Here is an 11,532-nt window from a genome sequence, read left to right as displayed (position 1 = left end):
AAGGCCATGTTGGCTGACCCATCTTGGCAACCTAGGAGCAACAATATGTAGGAAAGTATTTTGGAAAACATGTAATATTAACATGTTACAAAGCTCCTAAAAATGGAAACCACACATATGCCTAATGCAGATTCTATACCTTCTACAGAGTGATAACTAGCCACTCTAGTACTTTAAGATACTTTTAATCTATCTGCCCTGGTGGATTGGTTAATTTTTACTTTGTTGCTTTATTTTCTAGGTTGTGACATTTATAAGCATTATGGAGGTTGGACAAAGCTGTGGTCTGAGATTTCTGTCAGGGGTTCTCTGGGGGGTTGGAGATGGCACTTCTAATTGTGCTAGGCATCATTCAGCTCTCCCCTACCTTTTACCCCAATGCCCACAGTATAGGGTAGGGCTTGGGGATAAATCAAAAAAGAATGGGGAGAAGTCCCATTCTATTGGGTTCGCCAAAAGGTTAATTTGGTTTTTTCCATAAGATGGCTCTAGTAGCACTTACTTGTCTCTAACTTCATTTGAAATAATTTTGTTAGATTGTATGTGACAGCTGTCGTATCAGCATGCATTTAAAAGACATCAAAATTGGTGAAGTTTTGTGTAGCCATTTTAATGTTGAAGATGGAAGAAAAAAAAAGCAACATTTTCAGCATATTATGCTCTATTATTTCAAGAAAGGTAGAAACGCGGGGACTTCCCTGGCGGTACAGTGGTTAAGAATCCGCCTGGCAATGCAGGAGACACGGGTTCGAGCCCTGGTCCAGGAAGATCCTACATGCTGCGGAGCAACTAAGCCTGTGTGCCACAACTACTGAGCCTGCGCTCCAGAGTCCACGAGCCACAACTGCTGAGCCCGCGTGCCACAACTACTGAAGCCCGCGCACCTAGAGCCCGTGCTCCGCAACAAGAGAAGCCACCGCAATGAGAAGCCCGTGGACCGCAACGAAGAGTAACCCCCGCTCGCTGCAACTAGAGAAAGCCTGCGTACAGCAACTAAGACCCAATGCAGCCATAAATAAATAAATTTATTTAAAAAAACCCAAATATGCAAGATATATACAAGGATGTTCACTGCACTATTGTTTACATATCAAAAAATTGGAAACAAGGTAAATGCCCATCAATAGGAGCTGCATAAATTATGCTATGATATAGTGATATGATGGACTCCTCTGTAGTTGTCAAAGTGGATAAAGCACATCTGTATGCTCTGACATGAAAAAATACCTGGATTATACTGGTTGGTGAGCAAGAAGAAGACACTTTGCAAAATAGTGTTCATGATTCCGTTTTTTGTAAATAATATTACATTAGTGTATAGAGAGAAAGCATGACTTGGAGGAATTTTCACCCATCTTAACAATAGGAAAAGGAATTATAGGGACTGTCAGTATCTACATAATGTGTGTGAATGTTAGAATTTTTTACAGTAATAGTGCATTTCATTTGCATTAAAGAGAATTTTAAAATAGTTTAAAACTTAAAAGGAAAAACTGATGTCTTTTGATTATCAGAACATTGCCTCCGATGAACCAGATCAATATGAAGTGTCATGTGACAGTTCAGAGAAATGAAATGTGACCTGTGAATGACGTGAGAAGCTGATGGGCCAGGACTTCTTCTGGAATTTTATTGGAGGGAGTTATGGGTAAGATCCTTGCTCTTCAATGCATCATCCAGTGAACTGGGATCATAATCGTGATGTAAAAATAGGTGGTGAAAGGTGTGGGGTTTATCTGACTTCTGTCCCAGTCTGGACTCTCTGATCTGGATTTTTAATTACTTTTAGTTATTTTTAATTAAAACAATGTGTAATTAATTAACCAACTAGATTGCAGTAGCCTATGTAATATGCCCCATGACATCCCCAACTCTGGGTAGCCGCCCCCACCCAAATCTGCTTACTTTGTCACTTTCACTGGCTACCCACCCTAGCTTACCTGCTCTCTGTCCGCTACCAGGCTTCATTGCTCTTCAGTAATTCCTTATCTACCCTCAGTGAATTCCTCATCAATGCTGTTTGAAAATTCCCAGTCCACTGAATCACCACTCCCCTTATTCACTAAATTAATAGAGTCGTAAAACTGAAAGGCAGCTTAGAGAATATCTAATTCAATTCCCTCATTTGATGAGGGAGTAAAGTCTTGCAGATATTAAATGACTTGCAAAGTCACACAGTCCTTTGGGGCCAGAGGTAGAATTTGAACTCAGCTTTCTCTGACTGAGCAGTCATGGTATATCATTGTACGGCTCCACCAAGGCTTAGAGAAGAGTGTGTGAATTGGCAGGTTACTTGGAAAAGCTTTCCAAGGAAAAAGGAATCTGTAAATTGCAGTGTGCTGTTATTGATACAGTCAACTCTCTATCATCAAAATTTTGGTTTATTCTCCTTCCAGTTTATCTGGTCAAATCATGATCTCAAAATTAATGAGAATTGTCACCCCTACTTGGTTTCATTACATGCATGAATTGAAACCACAAGTCTATTTACTCTTATTATGCACATCAGCAGATGACCTCAGTTCTCATGTCATTGAAATCACAGATGCCATTCAAATTGACCCTGTAAACTTCTAGCTGTACAAAGTTTCTCTTTGTTCTCACCAAATCCTGCTTTCTTTCATCTCCCTAATGTTCTTCTCATCTGTGGTTTTGGTCTCAATTTATATGATGTATTACTGCAAATTTATAATTAGGGTAAAATCACATTACTTTCCTGAGCCTCAGTTTGCTTCAGTGAATATGAGTATACTACCCACCTCATGCAATTCTGTTTAAGGTAAGTGAAATAGTACATGTAAAAGCACTTTGAATGGTGGAAATAAAGAAGATAATAATGCTAGTAGCTGCTCATAAAAATCCTCAACAAAATACTAACAAACTGAATCCAGCCACATATAGAAAGGATTAAGTCATCTCATCACCAAGTGGGATTTATTCCATAAATACAAGGTAAGCTCAACATATAAAAATCTGTGTAATACAGTTATGGGCTGAATGGTGTTCACTCAAAGTTCATATGTTGAAGTCCTATCTAACCCCCAATACTTCAGAATGTGACTGTATTTGGAGATAAGACTTTTGAAGGGGGTAATTAAATTAAAATGAGGTCATTAAGATGGGTCCTAATCCAATATGACTGGGTTCTTATAAAAGAGGTTAGGAAGACCATGTGAAGACACAGGGAGAAGATGGCCATCTGCAAACCAAAGAGAGAGGCCTCAGAAGAAACTAATCCTGCCAACACCTTGATCTCAGACTTCTAGCCTCCAGAATTATGAGAAAAATTTCTGTTGTTTAAGCCACCCAGTCCATGGTACTTTGTTACGGTAGCCCTAGCAGACTAATACGTATACCATATTAATAGAATAAAAGACAAAAGCCACGTGTGATTATCTCAATAGATAGAGAAAAAGCATTTGACAAAATACAATACCTTCTTAGGATAAAAACTTTCAACAAACTGGGGATATAAGGAAACTTCCTCAACCTGATAAAGGGCATTTATGAAAAACCCACAGTTAACATCATACATGATTGTGAAAGACTGGATGCTTTCCCCCTAAGATCAGAAACAAAACAAGGATGTTTGCTTTCACCACATCTGTTCGTTGAGTTACTAGAGATTCTAGCCAAGGCAATTAGGCAAGAAGAAGAAAAAGCATCTAGATCAGAAAGAAAGAGGTAAAAGTACCTCATTTGCAGTTGACATGATCTTGTACCTAGAAAATCCTAAGAAATACACACACACACACACACACACACAAACTATTAGAGCTAATAAATGGGTTTAGCAAGGTTGCAGGATACAAGATCAATATACAAAAATCAGTTATATTTCTTTTTTTTGAATTTTATTTTATTTTATACAGCAGGTTCTTATTAGTTATCTATTTTATACATATTAGTGTATATATGTCAAACCCAGTCTCCCAGTTCATCCCAGCGCACCCCTGCTTTCCCCCCAAAAAATCAGTTATATTTCTTTCTTTTTTTTTTTAATTAATTTATTTATTTTTGGCTGTGTTGGGTCTTTGTTGCTGTGCGCAGGCTTTCTCTAGTTGCAGCGAGCAAGGGCTACTCTTTGTCGCAGTGCACGGGCTTCTCATTGCGGTGGCTTCCCTTGTTGCGGAGCACAAGCTCAAGGCACACAGGATTTAGTAGTTTCAGCACGCGGGCTCAGTAGTTGTGGCTCGTGGGCTGTAGAACGCAGGCTCAGTAGTTGTGCTGCATGGGCTTAGTTGCTCTGTGGCATGTGAGATCTTCCCGGACCAGGGCTCCAACCTGTGTCCCCTGCATTGGCAGGTGGATTCTTAATCACTGCACCACCAGGGAAGCCCTATATTTCTATATACTAGCAATGAACTGGAAGTAAAATTAAGAAGACAATTCCATTTATAATAGCATCAAAAAGGATAAAATACTTAGGAATATGACACCTAAAGCTCAAGTAACTAAAGAAAAATATAGATAAATTGGACTGTATCATTAAAAACTTTTATATTTCAAGGGACACTATCAAGATAGTAAAAAGACAACCCACAGAATGGGAAAAAATACTTGCAAACTATATATCTTAAAAAAGCAACCAATTAAAAATTGGGCAAAATATTTGAATAGATATTTCTCCAAAGAAGAAATATAAATGAAAAAAAAAAAAAAAAAAGAAATATAAATGGCCAATAAGCACGTGAAAAGGTGCTCAAAATCATTTGTCACTACGGAAATCAGAACCCACTAGGATCACGGTAATAAAAGACTCAGACAATAACAAGTGTTTACAAGGATGTGAGGATGTGAGGAAATTGAAACTCTCATATGTTGCTGGTGAGAATGTAAAATGGTACAGCTGCTACAGAAAACATTTGGGAGTTCCAGAAAAGTTAAACATAGAGTTACTATATGACCTAGCAGTTCTACTCCTAGCTATATACCTAAGAGAATTGTAAACAAAGGTCCACACAAAAACTTGAACCTGAATATTTATAGCAGCATGATTCACAATAACCAAGAGTGGAAACAACACAAACGTTCATCAGCTGATGAATGGATAAATCAAATGTGGTATATCAATACAATGGGTTATTATTCAGAATAAAAATGAATGAAATGCAGAAATCTTCTACAATATGGGTGAATCTTGTAAACATTATGCTAGATGGAAGACGCCAGGTACAAAAGCCACATATCGCATTGTCCACTTATGTGAAGTGTCCGTAATAGGCAAATCCACAGAGGTAGAAAGTGATTAGGGGTTACCAGGGATGGGGGTATGGGAGGTGGGGAGTGATTAGGAAACGATTTCTTCCGGGGGGTGATGAAAGTGTTCTGGCGTTAGATAGTGGTGATTGTTGCACAACCTTGTGAATATACTAAAACTTGTACGCCTTACGGTATGTGAATTATATCTCAATTAAAAAAATAATAATGCTAAGTGTTACCATTTACTGAAGACTTAATGGCCCCACACTTAGCTAAAGATAACCCAGTGAATGCTTGTTATTATCCCTACTTAACAAATAAGAAAACCTAGGTTCAAGGAGATTAAATGCTTTGCCCATAGTCATATATACAAGGAAGCACTTGAGCTGAGACTCAGGTCTAACTCCAAAGCCCCAACATTTAATCACTCCCAGCACCAAGCTTCCCCGATCAAAAATTGTTAATAGTTCCCATTACATATCTGTTAATACTCAAATAAAATATGTGTGTATATATAAACACTACTTCAATATATATGCTATAGTAATATATAGAAAATATATAGTAATATAGATGGAGTATTGTATATATATGCAGTAATATGTATACTATTATATATACTATATAATATGAAATATGTAAGTAGTATATAAGTTATATAATAATATATGTATTACCCACAAATCAATAAAAAAGGTTAAGTCAACGCAATAGAAAAATGGGCAAAAAATATGATCAAGTAATTCAGAAAAGGAAAAATCAAATGGTGGCCAAACATTTGAAAAGATGTGTGAAGTCAGCAGTATTCAGAGAAATGCAAATTAATACAAGACCATTTCTCATTCATTATAATGACAAAATTTAAAGATTTCTAATACACAGTGTCACAGAGAGTGAAGGGGAATTGGTACTCATACATTGCTGGGGTGCAGTAAGATTAACAGCAATTTATAAGAATTTTACATTTATCATTTAATCAAATAATTTCACTGCTAGGAAATACTCTCATGTGTACATAAGGATATTCATTGTTTTTGATAGTGAAAACTTGGATGTAAACTAAATGCCTACAGATACATACACAATTTTATGTAAATTTTTAGAAAGGTTATTAACAGGAGTTACTTTTGAGGAAAGCACTGAAATTGGATTGGGCGTTGGGGAAGATGGGTAAAAGGTTAACAAAACCTTTCCTGCTTGACAATTAGACCCTTGGTTAACTTTCTAGTTCTGTTTCTCAGGCAACTTGATAAGGATAATGTGTCAACCATGCTGCTAGGCAACACTGCACATAGGATAAATGACCCCTGTTTGGTAAAATACATCTGGAGTGAGAGAACTTCTCAATCCCTAGCAGGAAGTCCTGTCTTTGGATTTCCCTGAATGCTGTGACTCTAGTAATTAGAAACCTGGAAGCTATGCCTATGAAGTTGTTACAAGAGATATCAGCTCCTGTAGGGAGTGATGCCTGTAAACCAAGGCAGCTTCCATGCTTGCAGGATGGTTGCCTTGCTTCCCTGAGTCTAAGCTGCACTGCTCAGGGGTCTACCGCCAGGAATCCTGGGGGTGCTCGTCCACACCCTGGCAGACATCTGTGGTTCCTGCTCTGTACCCTTTGGAGTATCCAAGTGTGGCCTACACTTGAGTTGTGAGTCAATGTGTAGTTGAACCTAAGAAGACCGCCCCCGCCCCAACCTGTGATGGGCATGGTTGGAAGGGCCTTTATGACAAAGTGAAAATAAATCTGTAAGTTAAAAAATTAGTCTATACGCACCCTCCTTTTCAACGAGTAGAATCTCCATGCTGTTCCTTAAATGTACCCTGCACTCTCCTGTTTCACACCCTCCATCTTCCTTTGTTAAAATATTTCCTTTCTTCCAGGCTTAAATTTCCCTTTCCCACTCCCAAGTAAGTTCATCTTCCTCTGAAGTACCATGGCATCTTGCTTCCTTCTCTTTTGTGTTGTAGTTCACGTACCTCAAAAGGGTAAACTGGAATTGATGAACTCCTGGTTCCTGCTTGGAAACTATACATATGTATATATAAATATGTGGAAACTGATGTTAACCCTATACTTGTATTACCAGCCTTCAGACTTTTCACTCTTGGTAAAGAGCAGGGAGTTAGTTTTGTTTGTCTTGATAATAGAATGTAAAGCACTTGGCATGCCTACCATACAGGAAGTGCTCAATAAATGGTCACTGTCATTTTATTGTTCTCTGCCACTTCCAGCACCTGCACCGGGATCTATTCCACACCAAGGCACAAGTCTAGTTGCAGATCTTGGCTTTCCCTTCATCTACTCTAGCCTGTCCCAGTGCTAGGCACAGAGTCTTGCCCAGCTCTGTCTCCAGATATCACAAAGAAGCACAAATAAGTCAGGTGGAAACGCTTGGATTTGGCCTAAAATGGAGGCATTTATGTGGGTCTAATTATGCTGGGGTTGTTCCTATACTTAAGATTTTCAGAGATAGACAGATTTATAGTTTGTTTTTTACTGAGGTTTCATGACCAGAACTAAGCTATTTTTATATCTCTAAAAGGCAACCTAAAGTCCCAGGACCACCCTCTCCACTCTTCTAGAGTAGGGGTCCACAAATGTTTTCAGAAAAGGACTAGATGGTAAATATTTTAGGCTTTGCAGGCTATACATCCTCTGTCACTGCTACTCAGCTCTGCTATTGTAGCATGAAAGTAGCCATACTGAAACAAATGAGCACTGTCTTCTAATGAAAATGTCTTTAATGACACTGAAATTTGAATGTTCCTTCATTGTTTTTCATCATTGAAAAATAATGAAAAACATCCTTAGTTCACAGGCCATAAAAAACAGGCAGAGGGCCAGATGCAGCCCCAGGGCCACAGTTTGCTGATCCTTTTAGTATTTCTAAGATTAGGAATATACAAGAGTTGCCAACCCCAAGAGGGAGCTCTAGGATTTTTTCTGCAAATTCAGAGTAAAAACCTGAGATTGGGCCTTAAATGTCCCCGTGGCCTGTAATGTCCCCAGTTGACTAGGTTAGTCTAAGTTACTCTATACAAAGCAGATTTGCTGAAGAACTGTGAAGCAAAAGCACACGGACTTATTCCTTCCATTTAATTTCACCAAGGCTTGTCACCTTGCTGTCTCGTGGGTGACTACAAAAGCATTAAATCATGAGGAATTCACTTCCTAACCTCCTAAACTCATTGCAGTTTTGTGTTTTCCTTCACTTTGATGCCCCTCATCAGAGACCTTGGGGCCATATCCAACTGGGCGGTTTTCAGGGTATATCTTATTTAGTAGAAGTCACCACTTTCTTTTCCTTGAAACTTCTCTCTTTCCTCTTTCCATGTTATTTTTTCTGTGTTGTTTCTTTTTTTATATACCAGTCCTTTGGTCAATTTTCCTTAGTCTCTTTTAGTGTTTCCTCTTCCTCTGTTTATTCTATATTTTTTAGTCTCTAGAATTGTATCTTGAACCAGCAGTTTTTTTCTCATGTACCCATGGCTTCAAATACAGTTTTTATGCTGACGGTCTGAAGCCTGGATTTCTAGTCCAAATTCCCATGCTGAACTCCAGACTTTACATTCATTTACTTCCTAAACAATATATTTGGATGTTCTGTGGGCATCTCAGTTGAACATGTCCAAAACTTAAGTTATCATCTTCCATCCCTATCCTCTCCCCATCATGAATTCCCTCCTTTGATAGCATCAGAACCAATCCAGTTTTCCATGTTGTCAAGGGTAGACAGTCTTTTCCCAACCTAGGCTCCTCTGGTGAGAACTGCAGTCACTACTCACAGAGGTGAGTCCTGTGGCCCTTCCCCCTGGCTAGAGATGATTGGATTTGGGTGGATGCTTAGCCCAGTCTGAATCAGATTATCTCCTGGGATTATCTTCAACCATCACTGATGCTTGAACTAGAACTGGTGCAGCTATGTGCATGGAGAGGAATTTGAAAGTTGTGTACAGAGAGAAATTGAAGTTGATACACAAGGAAAAGCAGAAAGAGTAGAAGAAATGGCCTTAGATGGAGTAATCTTGATTCTGCCCTCTCAACTCTCCACCTGCCTGTGCCTTGCCTGCAGGGCTGCCTGTGTCTCTGCATCGCCACCTTCTAGATATAAAATAATTAGCCTCTAAACTTTTGCAATTAATTCCTATGTTAAATTCCCTCTGTTGCATTGTCTGACATGACTTTTGTGCTCCTGGCTGGACCTTAACTAATGTAAATGTCTTTGTAAATAAGCACATAGAGATCTACATCATTTACTTTGAGAGCTGCCTATGTTTCACTTTTTTGAATGTTCCACCATATATTTAATCATTTGGCTATTGATGAACATTTAACTTGTTTCCAAGTTTTTTGCTGCTACAGTTAGTGCTATAATGAACATCTTTGCATATATATGTATTTCTATAGGACAAAGTAAAATTGCTAGAAGTGATATTGCTAGGTCCAAAAAGGGTGTATGTATTTTTTTTTTAATCACTTTAAAGCAATTTATTTTTTGGCCACACCACGCAGCATGGGGGATCTAAGTTCCCCAACCAGGGATCGAACCCATGCCCCCTGCAGTGGAAGTGCGGAATCCTAACCACTGGACCCCCAGGGAATACCCTGGGTATATGTATTTTTAAATTTTAGTGATAGTGCCGAATTTCTCCCAAAAGTTTGTACCAATTTATACTTTCTACAACTGTGCATTAGAGTGTTTCCCTACTCTCTGGCCAACTCTTCATCAGTCTTAGGTGAAAAATATTTCATTGTTTTGAATTACATTTCTTTCAATTCTGAGTGAGAATGAATATCTTTTCATATACTTATTGGCCATTTGAGTTTCTTTTTTTGTGAACTGCCATGCAACTGGTCTTATTTATTTCTTTTTTCACTTAATATTATATAGCATGAACTTTATCTAGAACAATAATAAAAAACAACACTGTAAGTAAGGACTGCACATTATTCCATTCTATGACTGTACCATATTCTTTTACTATTGGATACTTAGACTAGATTGTTTCCAGTTTTTTTCTTAACAGTTGTATATTCTTAGATGAGGAATTATCAGGACATAAGGGGGTGTGGGGTGTGTGTGCGTGTGCGTGTGTGTGTGTGTGCGTTTAAGGCTTTTGATACATGTTGCCAGATTGCTCAAGAAAACTTCTCCCCAGTTTGCACTTGCACCAGCAGACTATGAGGGTGCCCATTTCCCCATACAAAGGAATTCAGCTGAGAGGTGACTTCTGGAGTTTGTATCAAGAATTTCACATGCAAGACAATCGACTTGCAGCCCAAGTCATCTCCAGAATTTCAGGCTGGAGGCAGCTCAGGTCTCCAGCATAGCATATTTCTTTGTCCATCACTGACATTAAAACCACAGACCAGCCCCTTTCAATATATTCTCATTCATTCCACAACTATTTATTGAGCATCTATTGTGTGCTAAGAAGCTTTTTCTTGCCCTAGAGCTCTCCCATCCCAAATGGTGAGAGCCACAGTTACACATAATTAGAAATACCATAATATTTAGAAATGTCTTGGGTTTTGGAGAAAGCCCAATATGGACTGTGTGAACTGGGACAGGTGCTTAATTTCTCTGAGCCTCAGTATTCTCTTGCATAACTGAAATTATAAAACCAATTTCAGGGGAATGATTTAAAGGGCCTGACTGCCCAGCACATTTGGGTGTTACCATAAGGATTAAAAGCGCTGGCTCTGAAGTCGGACTACGAGGTTTGAATCTTTGAATCGTGGCTCCATTGCTTACTGGTTTTGTGATCACAGGAAAATTATTTACTTCTCTGTGTCTTACTTTACTCATGTTTAAAGTGGGCATAATTATACTTACCTCATAGTGTTATTGAGAAGATCAAATGAGATGATACATATAAAGTACTTAGCATAGTACCTAGAACCTAATAAGTGCTCAATTGATATGATATTTTAAAAACAGCTTTATTGAAGTATAATTTACATATTGTTATGGGCTGAATTGTGTCCCCCACTTCACCCCTCAAATTCATAGGTTAAAGTCCTAACCCCCAGTACCTCAGGATGGAACTGTATCCACAGATAAGGTCTTTGTTTGTTTGTTTGTTTATTTTTGCGGTACGCGGGCCTCTCACTGCTGTGGCCTCTCCCGTTGCAGAGCACAGGCTCCGGACACACAGGCTCAGTGGCCATGGCTCGCGGGCCCAGCCGCTCCGCGGCGTGTGGGATCTTCCCGGACCGAGGCACGAACTCGCGTCCCCTGCATCGGCAGGCGGACTCTCAACCACTGTGCCACCAGGGAAGCCCCACAGATAAGGTCTTTAAAGATGTAATTAGATTAAAACGAGGTC

Source organism: Phocoena phocoena, chromosome 11, assembly GCF_963924675.1.
Source record: "Phocoena phocoena chromosome 11, mPhoPho1.1, whole genome shotgun sequence".
Classification (NCBI taxonomy): Eukaryota; Metazoa; Chordata; class Mammalia; order Artiodactyla; family Phocoenidae; genus Phocoena; species Phocoena phocoena.
This window is presented reverse-complemented; position numbering follows the sequence as displayed.